Genomic DNA, 22,370 nt, shown 5'->3' with positions numbered 1-22,370 from the left:
AAAAATTCTAGTGAATTGGTTGAATGAACACAGGGCTAAAGGAAGTCATAGGCTAGAGGAAGTTGATTCATAGAAACAAATAATTTTTGGAATATATGATTCTGTGCATTCACATGAGATTAAAAAATTCACATAAGATCTTGGAAAATAGATGAGAATAAAAGTGTTGAAAATAAAATTAAAACCTTAAAAATAATTATTCTAAATTTCACAAACATAATACTTTAACATATCTTAATGTATTTTTTTATAATTTCTACAGCAGGAAAAATAAATTAGGGCTATTCTTTTGGGTCTCTCTGAAGATATATTGCCTATTACATTTGCCATTCCCAAATTCACACATTTAAATTAAAACAGCCAATGTCTTTTATACATATATCTTTGAGATATTATTTTTAAAAATCATCTGAGGTTAACTAACTAGCTAGTGGATGTATGGTGCATTTTGTAAAGAAACAAACAGCCAAATTACTATTCCTCTGCCAGTAATCCTGCAGCCTCTTTAGAGAATAGATAAGGTAGAAACATTGAACATTATGAAAAATTCATTTTTAATCAAATTTTCCAGGCATCTAAACTCAGTTACATGTTTTATAATCACATAGAAATCCTTTTAAAATATACCTATACTTTTCTAAAAAATTGCCATTCTATATTGAAAGAAATGTTCTCTCTGCCCCCCTCATTTCTATTTGAATTCAATATCCTCTTTGGGTTAGAAGAAAGCCAATTGCCTTCCTAAGTTACAAATGTCACCAAAAAGGGGGAAAAAGAATGTTCAGAATCAGGACAAGTTTTCTCTCAAAGAAGCCAATAGCTTTTCAGAGCTGTGATGCACCGCCAGATGCTAAAATTTCTCTGAAGATCTCTAGAGTAGCAAAAGTAATTAGATGTTATCCTTCATTTCTTCTGTTCAGAATCTCATTAACTGAAAATTGCAAAAACATTGGTGATGCAAATATTGCAGGTGGAATTTTGTCATTGTCAAAAAGAAAACAGAGAAAGGACAGAAAAATGGATAGAGATTTGATGCATATTCAAAATCAAAAATTGCATCCTTATGAAATTTATTTAATTTGTAACTACTGTTGTTGGAAAATAATTCATAATATTGTTAACAGCATAAGGGAATTTATTAGAAGAAACTAGTTCCTACTCTCAATATAGCAAGACAACATTATGAATGATTCTGGGATAGAAACAGAAAAGCCCAGATGGGTGTTTTTTTTTTTAACTTTTTTTTTCTTTTGGTTTAGTTTTTTGCTACTCTGAATGTTCTATTTAGGATTGAGGAATATGAAGCCATAAGGGAAAATAGTTGTCATTTTAACCCTTGTAGGTAATTTAAAATCTTTCAAATTTCTACTTAAACAACAGTTTCTGTATAAGGCTTTTTCTAATCCTCCAGCTGTTACTCTTTTTCCCCTAAAATTATCTGTATTAGCTTTGTATATACTTGGATTTATTCAAATTGTCCCCTTAATTGCTCCCCATAATATCAGCTCTTCCTTCTTTCCATAATGTAAGTTTCTTCAGGACATTGTATCTCTATTGTTTTTGTATGACATATATTCTAATCTCTCAAGATAGATAAGCAAAAAAAAATCTCTTTTCTCCAGAGTGAACAGTCTAACTGGAAACACAAGTGAAAAACAATTTAAAAACAAGATTACAAATAGGATAAATCAAAAATAGTCTCAGAGGGAAGACCCTAAGATTAAGGAGGGCTAAAAAGGCTTCTTTCATAAGGTAGGGTTTTAGACTGGAGTTGAAGAAAGTCAGAGAGGGTAGAAGGCAGAAATGGAAGAGGGGTAGTATTCTAAGCATGATGGATAACCTCTGAAAATGTTCCAAATCAGGAAATATTATCATTTTCGAGGAAAAGAAGAGAGGCCAATGTCATCATAATTCACAATGATGCATAAGTAGTAAGATATAAAAGACTAGAAAAAGAGGAAGGGATCAGTTTTAAAAGTTCCTTAAGAGCCATAGAGGATTTTATATTTAAGTTTACAGAGTATTAATTGAGTATGAAAGTGATATTGTCAGACCTGTATTTTAGGAGAATCAGTTTGACAACTGAGGGAAGGATGGATTAGAGTAGGAAGATATGAAACAATAATCCAGGAGTAAGGTGATGAGGGCCTATGGTTTTAGTGTTAGAGATGAGAAAGGAGCAAAAGCAAGAGATGTTATAAAGTTTAAAATGAAGGATTAACATGGTTGTATATACGGTATGAGAAAGACTAATAATTGAGGATGACACTGAAGAGTGCAAACCTGGATGACTGGCAGGATCATAGTAACATAAGTGGTCATAGGGCAGTTATAAAGAAGAGAGAATTTGCAGGAAGATATAATGATAGTACTCAAATGGTTGTTGACTGGTTGGTTGATCTACTAGTAGAGTGCTTTGGTGAATCTAGAATAAAACACTGCTCTCAATATTGTCTTTGGTCTATAAGTATTATTTCCACAGATACAAAATCTACATCTTCAGTTATACAAATTTAAAAATAAAAAGTCACTGTAATGATGGGAAAACTTCACACCAAATTCATCTGCTGAACTCTATGTCTCTCTGCCTCAGTTACTGTAGCTGGTAATTTTGATGCAATTTGAAAGCTTGAAGATAGGCTTCCCAGAAGATTATTTCTCTCTTGACATACAAACAGCATTCACAAGAATAGGAAACTCATAAGGAACCAGAAAGACACCCATACCAAACATTCATGATGTCCTTTGTGAGAGAATTGTATCTGAAGAGGCACTTCAATTTTATCAGTTGAGCAGATTCCCAAATGCTAAATTATTTAAAGCTTCCAGTTCTCATAGAAAATACTGTTTTAAGTTAGCAAGGAAAAAAATCAATAGAAATTATCAGTTTTTGTAAAGAGATAAATATTTTAAAAATATAACATAAAATCTTTCACCCCACTTCCCATCTTCCAACCACCATACACCAGTCAGGGCACATCAATCTTGTGCACCTAAGTCTTATTATTGGATTCATTTTTTACATCTGACTAGCTACTATTTCCAAGGTCACAATAACTAATGAAAAAAAGATGACCTTAACAATTCTTGAGATTTTTTTTCCTTCTGTTTTTAATCTTCCATTATTTGTCTTGCTGGGAATTTTCCCCCTTTTTCTTTGTCATTTAAAATAATGGTATTTTGTCCTTTTGGGCCTTTTTTTTTTCTTTTTTGATACTCCCACAACTCAGACTTATTTTTTACAATATATATGTAGTTTTGTAGGCTACCAGAGCTTTACATACAAACACATACAAAAAAGATAACGCTGTCTGATAAATTTAATTGCATTCAGATTTTTTTAATGGATCCTATTAGTTTGTTTATTGGTTTCCCTTTTTTCAATTTACTGAATACTTTGGTCTATCCCATACTGGATCAATATATCATCTTTCCAAGGATTTACATGCACAAAAATATTTACAGCAGCTGTTTTTGGTAGCAAAGAATTGGAAATCAACTGGGGAATGGCTGAACAAGTTTTAATATATGAATGTAATAAAATACTCTTGCTCTATAAGAAATGAGAAGCAAATAGATTTCAGAGAAACCTAGAAAGATTTACATGAACTGAAGTTGAGTGAAGTGAACAGAATTAAGAGAACATTATACACAGTAACAGCAATACTCTGTGATGATCAACTGTGATAGACTTAGCTCTTCTTGGAAATAAAAGGATCCAAAAAAACTTGTTATGGAAAATACAAATACAGATTGAAGCATACTATGTTTGCTTTTTAGATTTTTTATGTTTGACATAATTGCACATGTATAAACAATATCAAATTGCTTGCTCTTTGAAGAGAGGAAATGAGAGAAGAAGAGAAAAATATAGAATCAAAATCTTAGAAAAAAGAAGTAAACTATATTTATATGAACCTGGAAAACAAATGCCATTAGGTAGAAAAAATAAATCATTTTTTCCATTAATAATACCAAAGACTATTTTGTACATTTTTTATTTCAATATTTGAAATAAAAAAGTGAAAGAGCTAAAAGCTATCTTTGAAAAAGTCTAGTCCAAACTCTTATTTTTTGAAAGAAGAAACTGAAACTCAGAGAGATTTAAAAAAAAATAAAACCTGGAATAAATTAGTGCTATTTCACTTACAGATATCATAATCTATTATTTCTCTTTTCTATTCAGATGTTCTCAGATCTATTTGTCCCACAATAATCTCTCTCCTGACCTCTAATATTCCATCACCAACTGCCTACTGGATATATCAAAGAGACCTGTAAGATATCTCAAACTTAACATGTCCAAAACAAAACTCATGAATCTTCCCCCTGTCCCCAGTTATTTTTTTAAACTTTCTTACTACCCTTTAAGGTTTCATCCTGATCATAGTTGCTCAAAATTTAGTTTCATACTCAGTTTTTCCCTGACACTTACCTTATACTTTCAATTGATTGCTAAATCATGCTGTTTCTACCTTCTCAAAATCCTATCCTATGTTATCTCCTTCTTGCTTCTAATACAGATGTCTCTTTCGTGTGGATCCTCAAGGCTGGATTACTGAAATAGACTTATGTAAAAGTTGGTCACCTTGCTTCATCTCTCTCCACTCCAGTATATTTTTCACTGAGCTGCTGAAGTTATTTCAAAGATATATTTCTTCTTTCCCATCTTTATACTTTATTCCATTCCAGTACCATCTTATGTAACAAGTGTTTTTTTTTTTAGATTTCCTCCAGTGTTAGCTCTTTTCTTCTAACATTACCCACAAATTCAACTATATGTATATATGTATATATAATGTATTCACATACATTTGCACATATACATATTTTGTGCATATTGTAGGTATATAATTATTTGATTGACATATCCCTGTTTAGAATTGGAGCTCCTTGAGAGCAAATACTGTTTTGCCTTTCTTTATATATTCAATGCTTTGTCCAGTGGTATAAATATAAGTATTTTGAAAATGCTTGTTCTCTAAATCAGGGCTTCTTAAACTTTTTCTGCTTGCAAACCCTTTTCACACAAGAAATTTTTACATGACCCCAGTTATATAGACATATTAAATAAGCATACAAAAGCATTTACTTATAATATATCATAATTTTATTCAATTATTATATTCCTTTACAAAAACCCAACAAGGTCATGACTCACAGTTTAAAAAAATTTACAGGGTAAATGATTACTGTTTCATCTATATCACATCATTCCAGAATAACAAAATTTATTAATGAGTAATGAATAGTTTTCCAGCATTCAAATATCTTAAATTAGCAAAAAAGTTACTTTTGTATTGCCTGATTCTGTTTTCTACAGGACCAAAGTCTTGATCTTTTGGATAGATCTAATCTTGTATATAGGGGGAAGGAGGCATCATCTAAGGAATGCTTGATTATTTTTTATCCAAAAAAATCATATTTTAGTGGATATAATTTGGGACTGGTCAAAAATCCGATCTAAGACTCTTTTTATATATCATTTTACCTCAATATTCCTCATTTTCATCACTGGTAAAATGGATATATTGGTCTTTATTGCCTTTAAAATCATTTCCTCCCAGGAGATCATTATATATTTCAACAACAATAATATACGATGATCAATTCTGATGTATGTGACTCTCTTCAACAATTAAATGAACCAAATCAGTTCCATTTGTTCAATAATGAAGAGAACCAACTACACTCAGAGAAAGAACTATGGGAAATGAGTGTGAACCACAATTTATCATTTCTACTCACTCTGTTTTTGTCCACTTGCATTTTTGATTTCCTTCTCAGGTTATTTTTAACTTATTTCTAAGTCTGATTTTTCTTGTGCAGCAAAATAACTGTATATATATATATATATATATATATATATATATATATATTGTATTTAACATATACTTTAACATATTTAACATATATTGGTCTACCTGCCATCTAGGGGAGGCGATGGGGGCAAGAAGGGGAAAAGTTGGAACAGAAGATTTTGCAAGGGTCAATGCTGAAAAATTACCCATGTGTATACCTTGTAAATAAAAAGCTAGAATAAAAATAAAAAATAAATAAAATCACTTTCTCTTTTAAATAAGTTATCTAATGATTTCATGACAACTTTGTATATTTTAAGGAGAATTCTCCTTATGAAATGGTTGTATAAAAAAGTATTTGGGATTTTCAAAATTTGGTGAAAAAAATATTATTAACAAGACTGAATTTCCCAATAAGCAAATGCACACAGTTCCTTGTAAGAGAGTGGGTATTGCAATTTTGCAGAATGTGGGAAATAATTTAAAACCACATAGGACAATTGATCTTTCACCGAAATACCCCACTCATCTCCATAGTCACATATTTATAAAAGGTAATAATACCATATTGAAAAAAACAGGGCAGCTGAACTGTAGGAAGCCCACAAGTACCAGTTGAGGCTTATAGCTAGCCCTTAAGTAAAGTATCAACTGCTTTCCACAACAATGCAGCCCATAAATGACAATCAAAGAGGTTTAACTAGAACTTTGGAGCTTGTGCTTGGAAAGCTAGTACATTTGATTATATCCCTGCAAATGCATAAACAGATATATACATACATAAAGTTTGAAGTTTTTATTGTTTGTCCCTTTTTAAAGAAAACCAATGACATCATGTTTTGATCTATGTGTGTTTTTTGGGGGGGGGTAGATATCTTTAGCTGGCTGCTGAGTTTGAGGCTTTTTGGTTACCCTGAACATGGTTAGCCCACCTGACAAAATGTTTTTGTAGGCATGTGACTACTGCGCATGTTATAGCTTCTTGGAGTCAATAGTGAGAATTGAGTGCAGATAAGCAGCCCCAAAAAGGGCTTGACAAGCCCTCATTCAGGGTGCTACTCCTTTTTGAATACCCCAAACATCCCAAGTTCAAAGGTAATCTTAGAAGGAAATCACTAACAGTAGGAGGAGCCTGAGAAGTCTTGTTCTGTAAGGTGGCATAAAGGTAAATAAAATTCAAAAGATTGGAAAGAATAAAACATTGAAGAGATGTTTTCTTTGAAAAGATGAAAAACAGAATATAATAGAAAGTAAATATATAATAAGTTCGTGTTTTCACATACAATTCTCCTTTTTGTTCTTTGTAGAAATGAAATGTTCATGGTTATTGATGTCTTTAGAGGGCCACAGATAGTGGCAGAACTCTCTCTGGGTGAGGTGTAAGACCCTTCAGCCCAGAGTGAACCTGATGATAAAATCTGATTTGGTTCTCCAATTCCCTTAAGGGTTCTCTGCCTTCCTAAGAAGTCAGGGGGCAGTGACAACCTGTGCTATAATTAAAGCAGAATGATACTAAAATGGCAAAGATCATCTTCATACAATAGCAAGTTATTTGTGTCCCACATACACAGAATATAGTTAGTGCATGTGCAGTGTTGATATGGTTATATAAGGGTATTAGGGTATATAAGCTTGAGAGAATTTGGAATAAATGGAATCCATGTTTGACCCATCCACCTCTTCACTCCTCTTCTAAGACCAAGGACTCGGGCTGGTACCAAGATCTTCCAGAAAGCTAATCTATACACAACATTTGGTGTTCAGCCTGAGGCCTTGTAAAGCAGGGCACAAAGCAGCTGGACTGGCTTGATCAGAGTTTGGCAGAGGAGTTCCCATGACCCTAGAAATAGGGTTAAGTATAAAGACAGGCAAGTGGTAAGATTCGGTTAATCTAGTCACTTTTGTTTTTTAGCTGAAATGGGGTAAGTGCTAACAAAAGAGCCTTCCTCCCAAAAGAAGTATGAAGCTTACTTGTTAAGTTAATAGAGAAGCAAAGTTTGTTCATAACTCAGAAGCAGATCACTAAGTTCTCAGATGCTCTGGAGTGCACTCTTTGTGGCTTTCTTTGAAAGAGAGTTTGAAGCCAGAAATATGAAAGGTAGTGGGAGAACAACTAATTGAATACAACGGGATAAAATTGGCTTTAAGAAATCTCGTATAGAATGTTTGTAGCAGCCCTCTTTGTAGTGGCTAGAAACTGGAAACTGAGTGGATGTCCATCAGTTGGAGAATGGCTGAATAAATTGTGGTACATTAATATTATGGAATATTATTGTTCTGTAAGAAATGACCAACAGGATGATTTCAGAAAGGCCTGGAGAGACTTACATGAACTGATGCTGAGTGAAATGAGCAGGACCAGTAGATCATTATATACTTCAACAACAATACTATATGATGACCAGTTCTGATGGACCTGGCCATCCTCAGCAATGAGATCAACCAAATCATCTCCAATGGAGCAGTAATGAACTGAACCAGCTACGCCCAGAGAAAGAACTCTGGAAGATGACTAAAAACCATTACATTGAATTCCCAATCCCTATATTTATGCCCACCTGCATTTTTGATTTCCTTCACAAGCTAATTGTACAATATGTCAGAGTCTGATTCTTTTTGTACAGCAAAATAACAGTTTGGTCATGTATACTTATTGTGTATCTAATTTATATTTTAATATATTTAACATCTACTGGTCATCCTGCCATCTGGGGGAGAGGGTGGGGGGTAAGAGATGAAAAATTGGAACAAGAGTTTTGGCAATTGTTAATGCTGTAAAGTTACCCATACATATAACCTGTAAATAAAAGGCTATTAAAAAAAAAAAAAGAAAAGAAAGAAATCTCGTATATAAGAAAAAGAAAAAGAAAGCTTTTAGCCTGGGATGTCAAACAAGGAACTATGAAGAGAAAAATAAGCAGGGGGTTAGTGTCCATAGTCATGGAGGATACAGCATGTGGGACAGAACTAAGGAAGTCTTTTTTAGTATTTTGTTAATTTATATTATTTGTTATTGCCCTGGGAAGTTTGAGAGGCATGATACTTCTCCATTTCTCAGACCCCTTCACTTCAGCCTAAGTCCCAGCCTGCACCCTTGGAGTATTCTCCCACACCCAATCCTCCTCCCTCAACTCTGCCTTCATCAGCCAAAGGAGGAAGAGATGGGAGGGGTGGTGACCATAATAAGCATCCTCAGCACAGTTTTGCCTTCCTATGCCACAAGGCAAGGCAAAAAAGAAGAGACAATTTACTGCAAGAAGGATTACTATTGAGCACTTCAGCTCTTTTGGCAGGGCTGCTGTGGAAGGCCTGCCAGCCTTTATACCCATCTTCATCCAATGGAAAATTGATATAGTGGTGTGGGTGGAAGAGTGACCCTTAACTAGTGAAAAAATTCAGGCCTTATTAGATATAGTACAGGAACAACTTAACCAAGGACACTTACAACCTTCTCTAAGTCCTTGGAATTCTTCTTTATTTGCTGTGAAAAAGAAATCTGGAAAATAGAAGATGTTGACTTATTTAAGAAAAGTAAATGAACAGATGGAGACAATGGGAGCTCTTCAGCCTGGCTTCCATCTCCTATGCAATTGCTTAGATGATGGCCTCTTTAGGTTATAAACATTAAGGATTATTTCTATTCTATGCCTCTGAATTAGGAGGCTATGAGATTTGCCTTTTCAGTGCTCAGGGTTAATTCAGATGATCCTTATAAAAGATTTAAATGGACAGTTTAGTCACAGGGAATGAAAAATAGCCCTATCATGTGTCAAATGTATGTGGTTGCTGCTCTTACTCCAGTAAGAAAAGTATTTCCAAAAATTATGTTATATTACATGGATGATATCTTGGGATTGCACCCAAGGAACAAATGTTAGAAGCATGTCTACAAAAGACCATAGAAACATTAAGGAACTACCGATTGGATATAGCCCCAGAAAAAAATTAAAAGGTATGCTCCTTTTCAATATTTAGGATATGAAATATATCCTACGGTACACATAGTACAAAAACTTTCTTTTTAAGAACAGAGAAGTTGAACATCTTAACTGACTTTGAGAAATTGATAAGAGATATACAATGGATGTAGCTGGTGTTAAACTTAGGTACTTATCAATTACAATCAGTTTGTGACATTTTAAGGGGAGTCACTGCTTTAAACCCACCACGCAAGCTTACAAAAGAAGCCCAAGAGACTATGAGAGGTTGAACTCATCTTATCCAATGTGGTTGAAAGTTAACTCAAAAATCCTTGGAAATACCAGTTTTTGCTACACAAGAGGCACCCACAGCAGTCCTTCATCAAGGAGACAGTGTGATCGACTGGGTAACCCTCCAAGTACAACCAGACGAAAGTCTTATTCCTTACCCAATGCTTGTGGCTAGGATCTTACTAAAGGCCATTAAGCTAGTAATACAATTATCTGGAATAGGATAGGACAAGATATACACCTTTCATATCAATGCACAAATTAACGTATGGTGTGAAATCATTCTACAATGCAAATTTGACTGGCCACAGCTACAACATTTACACGTGGGTCCACCTTAAAGATAACCCGGCTATTATGTAATTGGAATAGATTTTTGAAGGAAAGGTTTCTAAGGTTCCTCTTCAAGGACCAACTATCTTTACAGATGCATTCAAACATAACATTTGTGTTGTATATTCTCCTGACTTACCTACAAAAAGAGTAGTCAGAACTTCCTTTCAGTAGAATGAGCTATATGCAATTATGTTAGCTCTTACTTATTATCCAGGACATGTAAATATAATATCTGACTTGGCTTATTCAATAGGTGTGATACAAAGAATTGCCACAGCTCAAATAATATTTGTAGCCATATATCAGCTTTTAAAGGAACTTTAGGAGCAAGTGAGAATCTGTCTAGGTAAGTATTACCACTTGTATGCCTATTCTCATAATAGTTTTCTGGGAACTCTTTTTTATGAAAACTTGAAGGCAGATCACCTTCTCACCATGTTAGCTAACACTCTATTTCAGGCAGCCCAAGAATCTCATTATAAATATCACCAGACTTCAAGAGCTTTACATCTGCAGTTTGGAATAGCAAAAGAAGAAGCTAGGAGCATAGTAAAAGTCTGTATGGCTTGCCTTCCTTTCCACGCTCCTACACTCCCTCCAGAGAAGAATTCTTATGGTTTGAGACCCAATGAAATTTGGCAAATGGATAAACTCATTATAAATCTTTTGGCCATCTATCTTTTATTCATATTGTCAGGGACATCTTTTCATGATTTACTTTTGCAGTACCAGCAGTGAAAGAAACAGCCCAAGTGGTCACTGAATTCATTATACAGGCTTTTGCCATTATGGGTGTGTTACAAGCAATAAAAACACATAATGAACTTACATATACTTCTAAACATTTTGCACACTTTTGCACACAGTATTAGATCTCACACATCACTGGCATACCCTTCAATCCTCAAGGACAGGCAATAGTAGAAAGGAGGGACAGAGACATAAAGACACTCCTCCAAAACCAAAAGAAAGGGGAAGCCACAGATAACCCTAGAGAACTTCTAAACTTAACTCTTTATATCATAACCCAACTGAAGGGCAGTGTCCAGTGCAAGCAGCTCTGGTATCTTTAGATAATCACCAGGTGCTGTGGAGAGATCTGTAGAGTGGTGAATGGAAGGGACCAGATAGGTTAACTGCTTGGGGCAGAGGGTTTTCTTATGTCTCTACAGATGGAGAAGAAAGCTGTAATTACCTTGTCCACTTCAGAGAGACAAAAAAAAGAGAAGACTCTGAAAACGAAGAAGACCCAGGAAACATTTGGTGATTCCATCTCTGATTATGTTTACCACTGAAAGAACATGACAATTAACTCTCTGTGTATGGCAATTGACTCATGAAGTGTTAATGAGACTGATGCAGAACTTCAAAACCTGCAGGAATCATTGGATTCCCTGACACATAAAGTGATGTACAAGAAATTGGGTTTGAACTATCTCTTGACTGCTGAAGGAAGTATATGTGTGGTTGTGAACTTATAGTTACTTTCTATGCCTTCCTCCTGGGACTCATGGAACTCTTTTATAGTATCTTGTTTATTCATATTGTTTGTTATGTTACTACTTGCTTGTGTGATATTACTACTTGCTTGTGTGATTCTTCTCATGATGATAGATGTAACCACTGGTGTATACCTGCTTCAATTAAAACAAAAGAAAGGAGAGATGTAGAGGGCCACAGACAGTGGGGGAAATCTGGGTGAGGTATAAGACCCTTCAGTTCAGAGGGAACCTGCTGACAATGTCTGCTTGGTTCCCCATCTCCACTAAGGGCTTTCAGCCTTCCTGAGAAGTCAGGGGTGTGTGACAACTTGTGTTGTAATTAAAGCAGAGTGATACCAAGTAGCAAAGAGTCATTTATACACAATAGCAAGTTATGTGGTCCCACATGCACAGTGTTGCTATGGTTATATAAGGGTATTAAGGTATATAAGGCCGAGAGAATTTGGAGTAAACAGATTCCATGTTTTAACCATTCATATGAGTTCCACCTTTTCACTCATCTTCTAACACTAAGAACTCAAGCTGGTACCGAGATCCTCCAGAGAGCTAGTTTGTACACAATAGATGTCATGATTAAATTCATAATAAAAAGAAAATTCAAAAGAACAAGAAATATAGAATAATAAGTCATGTAATATTTCTCCATGACAGAGATCAAATGGGATAATCTAAATTGCAAAGTGTTACTGAATATCTGTTGATCCTAGGTAGCTTTCCCTTCAGGTCTTTATGATGCCAAGTAGTATGTTCTTGAGGAAGAATACACTGTGCTTTCTAAATTGCTAGATCCTGAAAAATCTTAGGTAAAAAGAACAGTAGAGAGTTTAGTTAATGGTTAATCTGTCACAAACTGTGACTTCTTGACAGCATTTTTTAAGCCTTTTTCTGTACTTCCAAGTCAGTCCATGCAAATGCTCATGGGATTCTTTTCAACATATCATAGTATAAGTGAATAGAAATGGATTATAATTAGATTCCATTCTCAGGCTCCAAAGAGTTAAATTGATAAGAAATCAGGTTTTCTAATAACCAAATATACGGTGAGGAATGGCAGGAAATGAGGAAAGGAAAAAGAAAAGAAAAAAGAGAATAGGAGGGGAAAAGGGATTGGAAAGGGAGAGAGAGAAAAGTAAGAAAGGAAAGAAGAAAGGGGAAAATAAGAAGAGAAGCAGGGAGAAGAGAGAACACCAAAAGAGAAGAGTTACTAAGCTGACTTTTACTACATTGTTGCTTTTTCGTTTGCTGCCCCAAAACAGGAATGAGTGGATTATAACTTAGTATACCAACAAGAACAATATCACTTGCAAACATCAGTAGAGGGAAACAGAAGAATACAGTTCCTACATAGATAATTGTATATTTTTTGTATCAGACTAATGGAAGATTCCTTAGATAAGAGATCTCAAGCTGGGTCCAAAAACTTGTTATTTTAATATCATTCACCTCCTTTGTAATCTTATGTATTTTATTTTATGCATTTACAAACATTATTCTGAGAAGGTGTCCAGAGGTATTACAATAATTAAAGAAATAAAATGTTAAAAACTTTTGATCAAGGCTACCATGAATTTAATCATGACATCAGTAACCATGAACATTTCATTTCTATGAAGAATAAAAAGTAGAATTGTATGTGAAACCATGAACTTGTTAACACATTATCTTTTATGTACTACTATATTCTGTTTTCCATCTTTTCAAAGAAAACATCTTTTTAGTGTTTTATTCTTTTCAGTCTTTTGATATTCCAAATCAAAGCAAAATTACCTTTACAAACTCTATAATATCCCAGTTTCTTTTTGCATATTTTTTATGATTGGCTACATTAAACTTCTAATTTAATCAATTATAGAGATATGAGCAGAAGTATTAGACTTTATTTTGCAAATATTATTTGATCAGAAAGGCAGTGGGAAGTGGGTGTGGATATTATAATGATCAGAATAACTATGACCAGTATTCTTGAAATGGTTTATGGAACGAGTGTTAATAAATAGTCACTGAGGTTAATACTTAATTGCCTTACTATTAGCTGACTTGCTGCACCTTAGTGACACTTACTTTGAATGATACAATCCAAACTAGATACTCCAGGGACCACAATTGTACTTCAAATTAAATATTACCTTTACTTCCCATTAAACAGACAATTTTAAGAGAAAAGCTCTACAAAGTCATCAGGATATAGCAATTGCTTTGATGTAAAGGCTATTTTGAATGAACTTATGTTGAATTAATGAGTTTCTCTCATAAAGATTTGGTTAGAGGAGGAAAACCAGAACTACAGAACAATGGGAAGATATTTGATGAAGTTTAAAAAACACAATTATGAGTAAAAGTAACATAAAGTAGCCAGAATTGTAGACCAGAAACACTATCCTTCATAAGATAAATTCCTGTACCACAGATACAAATCCCAAAATATCCTTAAGAATTCAACAAATAGACTACAGCATTGTTATAAACAAAATTATTGCCACGGGGAGGTTAGAAGTAATATTAATCTACAAAAAATTAAGAATAATGGTTATAATAAATGTCACCATATCAATTACATAAAACTTCCAAACTATGTAGAAGATAAATCAAACTAAAGGGGTCAAGGAAGAAATAAAAAAAAACTTGTGAAAATAGGATGGTGACTATACCATCTCTGATACTCTTGCTATTACTGGAATAGTAGCAAAAATAGTATTTTGGGAAAATTTGGTGGGTCCAGTGGGACAATTTGTTTTATTTGCATTTGAGGCTATCTTTATCTTGGATCTCTCTATCTTGGCCAGATTGGAAAGGCACTAGCCACTCAGTCTCAAACTCACCACCCAATTGCCACAAAAGCTTTAACCTACTTTTTCTGACCCATCCTTAGACTATACTTTCCCCCAATTCACCCTTTCCTCCAAATTCCAAGAGCTAGACTCTTGATAACAGACAGTGATGATTCCTGATTGGCTTTAGCTCTAGCCTCTACCTTCACATAGAAGGGATTGTAGGTATCTACCAAATGGTCAAATTGATTATGTTTCTATGAGTATGCAATATGAGCTTGCATATCAACACTTAATTATAAAATCATTTGATTGTATCTATCTATATAAGATTTAACAAGCATTAAAAATAAGATGATAGAATTAGAGATCCAATTCTCACTCTATGATTGTATAATGCTCTATTTCATTCTGCACAACTGTTCCATTTTTTCTCTTCTCAAGTCAATTATTCCCCAAACCCCACAGTAATATTGTTTAGTCTCCAACTTCATTTAGAAGACCAAAAAAACCCTATAACCCTCAAAGACTCTCAGCATTCACCAGCACCATACTTTCTGTTCTTGTTCTCTGTCCTCAAAAGTCATCTCTTCTTCTGACTAAAATTAATCTCTATTTGCATCCTCATTATCTCACTATCTTCCTGACTTTCTTCCAGTAATCATCTCCTTTAACTAATATATTTTGTCACTTTGGCTGGCTCTACACTTGAGTAGAGAGCATTTCTATACTTGGGACCTTCCATATTTCAATGAACTTATCAGTCTGGGCCTTTTCTTCAATCTAAAACAAGCTTTCCTTCAACTTTTTTTTGTTCAATTAGCTACCAACTCATCTTTTTCCTCTCTTTAACTGCCAAATATCTTGAACAAGTTTTCATGTATGGTCAGTCACAAGAGATTTTGAGTCTCCTCTGAATGCAAAATAAATAAATGTGAAATCACATTTTTTCAAGCTATTGAATTCTTTTATTGCATGTCTGACATGTTTCCCTAAGATCTTAATAACTTCATATTTAATGCACATTACTAAAGAGATTTATTAAGCAGGAGCTAAAATATATTATATTTTGTTTATAATTTGATCATATTTTCAAAGTGTTTCCATGTAGTAAAATCCTCCAAAATGTGAAGTAATATCTATTCATTGAGAGGCAGCACAGTATAGTGCTAACTGTAATCAAAGGATCCAGGTTCAAAATCCATCTCTGAGGCTTACTATTTGTGTGATGCTGGAGACATCACTTAACTTACATGAGCTTTGGTTTCTTCATCTATAAAATTAGAGTTGCATTAGATGACCTCTGATATACCTTTTCATTATAAATCTGTGATCTTTTGATTAGATTTTATTAATATTCTGTTAGAAATCCATTTTTTCATGCAACTTTCTATAAAGAGAACAATAGAGGTTGTTGTTACTGAAATATCTCAGACTTTATCTTACCTATAAAATAACCCCAAACAAGGAATCCAGGGAATCTTTACAAAAAAGGCATAAACACAAAGTAATCAACACCCAAAATTTAAAAACCATAAGAGTGACAAAAAGTGGGCAGATAAGACCCAAATTTGTTTGTTTTTATTGATTAAGTTCAGGCAGTCTCCCTGATCAAAAAATGAAATTCATTATTAAAGGAATCATCTATAAGCATTTAGAAAATGAAATGTTGGTCACGAAAATCCTCTGTGGTTTTATCAAGAACCATTCATAATAGATCTTAATTCTTTTTGTGATAGCACTATTACCCAAATACTGCATTGTACCTTGGAAAAAGTAGTGCTCTAAAGTCTGAAAGACCTATATTTAAATCTTCCCTTTGTCATGTCCTTCCCATGTAACCTTGTATAAGGCACTTAAACTCTTTAGGCTTCAGTTTCCTTATCTATCAAATGAAGGAGTTGAATTAAATGAGATACAAGATTTCCTCTGTCCCCAATCTGTGAATGACTGGATTCAGAATGTTGATTACTGAGTCAATAAATCCCTAGAGATATATGCAATAGAGTTCTATAGGGCTCTATCCTTGGTCCTATTTGTTTTAACAATAACTTAGTAAGTATAGATAGTATGTTTATAAAATTTGAGATGCCAAAAGTTGGAATGACTACAGCTATCAATAGTTGACACCAATTAATTCTCAATAATTATTAGATTCTAAAAGAATGAGAGTTGATTGAGATAAATAAATAAAATAAAGTCTATTACTTTACTTCAATAATTCAATTGCCTTACTGCTGGATAGGTATAGTTTGACTAGATATTATTTCATAAGAAAAAAAAAGCTCAGAAGGATTATCATTTACTATAGAATAAATATTTAACAATTCACTATAGTAACAAAATGATAATAATAACTAATATATACACAATTCTCTAATATTTAATCTATATGTATATATTAATCCATCTGAGCTTCAGTTGCCTTATCTGTAAAAGAAGGGAGCTATTATATATATATATATATATATATATACACACACACATGCACATATATATGTATGTATATGTATATATGTATGCATACGTATATATACATGCACATGTATGTGTATATATGTATGTGTATGTATATATACATGTGCATATACATATATATTAAAAATAGAAGGAAGTCTCAGTGGGATGGCACTGAAGAAGATGAGGTTTGAGTAGAATCATGAAGAGGCTAGGGAAGCCAAAAAAGAAACTTGACTAGTGTGAACATTGCAACCATGGGCATAGCCATAGATAAGACTCAGAGTCAGGTCGTGTGTTATGTATGAAGAATGGTAAGCTTAAGATTGAATATAACTGAAGCTTACCGTACCTGGAAAAGAGTAACATATAAGAAAATTGGATGGTAGGAAAAAGCCAAGTTATGAAGGGCTCAAACAGCACTCAAATATTTGACTCTAAAGGTGATAGGAAGTCATTGGCATTTCGTGAATAGGAGGAAGGGGAGGAAATAATTAGCACCATGCTAAATGCTTTGCAAATGTTATCTTATTTGACCTTCATAAGAACATTGTTAAATAAATTCTATATTTAATCCCCTTTTTACAACTGAGGAAACTGAGATAGAGGTTAATCAATTTGCCTAATGTCCCAAAGATAGTAATTGTTTGACATTAAATTTGAATTCACGCCATCCTGACTCTAAATGCAATATTCTATTTACTATTCCTCTTATTTGCCCTGAGAGGACATAGTCAGATGTGCATTTTAGAAAAATCACTTTGTCAGCTGAGTGTGGGACAGAATGGAATGGGGATAAACTTGAGGCAGAGAGATAAATCATCAGGATGTTACAATTATCCAAAGAGTTGAGATGATGAGGGACTGAAACAGAGTGGCAGCTGTGCCAAAGTAGACAAGAAGATGTACAAGCAAGATGTGAAGATAGAAAAAGCAGGTCTTGGCAGCAGATGGACACATGAAGTTAAACTGAAGAATCAAGAATAACATAGAGATTATGAACCTGAGTGACTGCAAATGAAAAAAAAATACTTTTTACAGCAAAAGAAAACTTGAGAAGAGAAAAAATATAAAGAAGAAAGATTCTAGTTTAGATATGTTGATTTTGAGCTGCCTATAGGACATATAGCTTGAGGTCTCAAATTTTAATATATGCATATTATTTTATTTGTATTTCATAATAACCACATTAATAGATTTTATTATTATCCCTATCTTCAGTATAAGAAAACTCATGCTGTAATGCCAGAGAAATTGAGACAAGATAATGATCAGAGAGTTTTTAATATTTTATCTGAATTTTGGAGAGGGAAAGATTGTCTAAGGGCTGAGCAAAATGCATTTTGCCCCCAGAGCTGAATTGGATTTTTTCTCAAAGAATTCAGCATCGAATGTGAAATTCCAATGATTTTTATAGGGCTCTAGCAATGAGGGGAGACAAAGGCAAGGAGTAGAGTCCAAACACTGGTGAGCGGGAATTTCCAGAAATGGACCATCAATCCAGTTCTAACAGGTTGGAGATAGGACTATAAATTCGGATAAATTGGGAGTGAAGGAAATAGTCAGCTGGAGAAAGGAAGTCTGAAGAGATAGAGGTAGAGGATGCCAATTAGGTATCTGAAATAGGATATCTGGAGTTTTGTGACTCTTTTGGAATGCCAGAGTGGCCAGAACTACACAGACCTAATTATCTCAGTCCTAATGAACAGAAAAGTGGGGTTGCAAACAGGAGGAATGAAGCAGAACAATTAAGGGAAACTGAAACAGAACAATTTAGGGAAACTGAGATAGAACAACTTAGGGAAACTGAAGCATAACAATGCAAACAGAAGTTGTGTCTTCCTGACAGTCACATAATTATTAAGTATTTGAGGCAAGATTCAAATTCCAGTCTTTCTTACTCCAAATCCAACACTCTATCCAATATATCAAGCTTCCTCTCAAGACAAAACAAAACAAAACAAAAGCACTCTTTTTACATGGAATATTTTCAAAGAGACCTAGTGCCCAGAATGAGTAAAATAGCAGTCTCTGCATACTATTTTCTGTTACAACTGCAGTTTGAGTATACTGTTCAGTTCTAGGAACCAGATTTTAAAGGGCATTAGTAAAATAGAAGACATCTGCTAGATGATAAGCAGAATGATGAGAGGACTATATGTAAGGGTATTGTGAGGCTTAAATGAGATTATGGATATAAAACACTTTGCAAATATTAAGGCACAATAGTAATGCCAATTATTATTACGATTATTATTATCCTATACTCACCAAATCTCCAGTCTGATGATGACTTCATTCCCTGAGCCTTCTACTGTAATCCCATTGAGTCTGAACAATGTTTACTGAGTAATACTGTATGGTCGAAATGTTTAACAGACTCTGGAGGGGGAAAGTTTTGAACATACTTTTAAATATAATTTCATTTAATTTAATTAAGAATTTTTAAAAATTAAAGTTAAATTTTAAAAAAGAAGTCAAGCCCTGATTTGCTGTGATTGCCAATTTTGGAGGTATAAATGCTTACACTAAAAATTTACCTATCAGCTCTGTCAACTGGTTATACCTAGCCCTATTATATTCCTAAGCAGGCAATAGCTCAGATGATAAAACTGGGAATGTTTATGTTGGAAAAGAAAAGATTTGGAAGTGAAATGGATTACTAGGTCCCCTCAAGTATTTAAGGACTACCAAATTGAAGGATTAGGCTTATTTTATTTGACTTCAGAGAGAACCAGAAACAATAGGTGATTGGTTGGTTATTGGCTTTCTTTCTTGAAGAGGAACAAAATATCACTATATTACAGTCAAGTTACAGTGTGTCTAACTGTGGCTGATCAGACCAGCACAAGCTTGGAATGCTCCACCACAGTTTGTACACAAATGGTCCCTATGAGTATTAGAAGTGGATTCTCTAACTTCACACATACTGCATTTCTTTTGAGCTAATTCAATTCTGTTTTGCTCATAGACCACAGCATCTTCTCTGATGAGAGCACTGCATGCTGGGCATCGACCATTAGGTAGACAAGGAAAAAAGACAGATTTTGGATACTATAAGAAAGTCATTTATCAATTTAATCTAATAATTCGAGCAGTTTAAAAATTGAAGCAGGCAGAAAGTAAGGGTTCCACATCACCTGATCTTCTCAAATGAAGTCTTAATGATAGCTCATTGGGATTTTGTAGAAGGAATTTTGTTCAGATATGGGTTCTATTAACTTAGTTCTGAGATATCTTCTTACTTTTGAATTCTGGGGAAAATAATAATAAAGAGATAAGCATATGTATCATAGTTATTGCAATGGAAGAGACCCACATGTCTTCTAGTCCAACAACCAAATTTATAGAAAATGAAACTGAGACCAAGAGGTTAAATGACTTCCTAATGTCACACAAGCTATTAGTGAAAGATCTTCAATTTTTGTTCAGATCCTACAGGTTCAAATTCAGTGTGCTTTTCACTATCACACTGGGAATAAGTATATTTGTCTCACCATACCCTTTGATGTTTTCATAGTATATTCAAGTACTTACTTTATTTAGGGTACTTTAGATAATTTTCCTGGAATACAAAGGGTCTTCTCTAATAAATTAGCAAACATCCATAAAGGACCTACTATATTCGAGACACTATGTTAGCCATTGTATTTGCTTTTTTTTGGGTTTTGTTGTTGTTTGTTGTTTTGCTTTTTTCTACTAATCACAAAAATAAGTTACAATGATAGAGACCCTGTTGATTCTTCCAGCCACAGCCATTACCCTTTCATCTAAGTGGAAAGTATTCTCCCATAGACCTTTGTTTATTCTTCTTATATTTTCTCAATATATTAATTTAGGTTACTATTATTTGAGAATATTCCTAGGACCATGAATTTTCTAAAATTTTGATCTCACCAAACAAGTAGGAGCAATTTCTACAAACAATAGGCACATGAAAATTGCATTTTTAATAATGAAAGGTAAATTGATTTCATATATCAAGTTAATACCTAATCCCCAGGGAATAGTGAAACAATTTTTCATGCATCCAACCTGAGTGTTAAATGCTTAAAATGTCAAATTTTATTTTATTTTTCAGCTTCATGATTTCCCTCTAAAGACAAAAAATACCAAACAGTATCTTTAGCATCCCATATGAAAACATTAAAATGACCCATAGTTTAAATTATTATTCCATTTCAAGATCTCTAAGCAGGAAGCAAAACACACAACAATCATTCTTATGAGACAGATGGAGAAACAGAAGTAGAAAAAAAAATAAACACACTTCCTCAGAACCATTTGGTGAGTCAGTGTAAAAGCTAAGACAGATCTTTTACCTACTGACTCCCACTAAAGCTTTCTGAATTCTCAATGTTCTCACCTGCAGTAACATCCTAACCATAGCTTATTTCCTAAACCTATGTTCTCTTTCAATTTTATTTAGGAGTCCTTTATTTTTAAATCACAAAACTTCATATAGTTGGATAAAGGGATCAGTCATGCTCATGATTAAACATGAATCTAGTTGAACTATTTCCTCTTGATAGAAATTTTAAGGAGGGTCAAAAATGTCATAAGCTAGATACTATGACAAACACTGGAAGGCAGCTGCTAACTAAATCAATGGGATAACCTCATTGAAAATACATATTAAGAATACATTCCATGTTGTGGTTAAGTAACACTCTCTTGGTTAACTGTTGAATGAACTAGTGTCTCATTCCAATCAGTCCTATACTACCAGTATTCTTTCCTGAATCAAGTATAACCCACAACACCTGTAAAATGGAAGAAAGAATAGAAGAAATGACCTCCAACTTACTTTTCATTTCAAAATCCTGTGATCTTTTGATCCTATCCAATATGTGTTCATGTGCTTTTGGGAGGTGGGGAAAAAGGTGGAGAGAGTGAGAAAGACTGATTAATATTTATTATTTCGCCAGTAGAGTGAGTACTCCATACAAAAACTTCTTCAATTAATGCGGCCATGTAATGGTAACTTATATTCTCAGAGATTTGGTCAAATAGTATATGTCATAGGTAGGAGTTCAACCCAGAACAATGTTTCTATGATACTATAATTTTGTGATCCTAGGTTGTTGTAATTCAATAGAAGTCTTTAGATGACTATTAAATGTTAAGGGCCTATCAAAATACCCTAATATTCAGAGAAAGAGCTCAATTTAAGTCATTCTTTTACATACAGATAGAGTCCATATATCCACTTTAATCACAGATAAAAGAAAAGCTTTCAATTTTTTTTCCTGTATTTTCTTCTCCCATTATGCTCAGGTGTTCTTGTTGGTTAAG

Source organism: Sarcophilus harrisii, chromosome 3, assembly GCF_902635505.1.
Source record: "Sarcophilus harrisii chromosome 3, mSarHar1.11, whole genome shotgun sequence".
NCBI classification, from domain to species: domain Eukaryota; kingdom Metazoa; phylum Chordata; class Mammalia; order Dasyuromorphia; family Dasyuridae; genus Sarcophilus; species Sarcophilus harrisii.
This window is presented reverse-complemented; position numbering follows the sequence as displayed.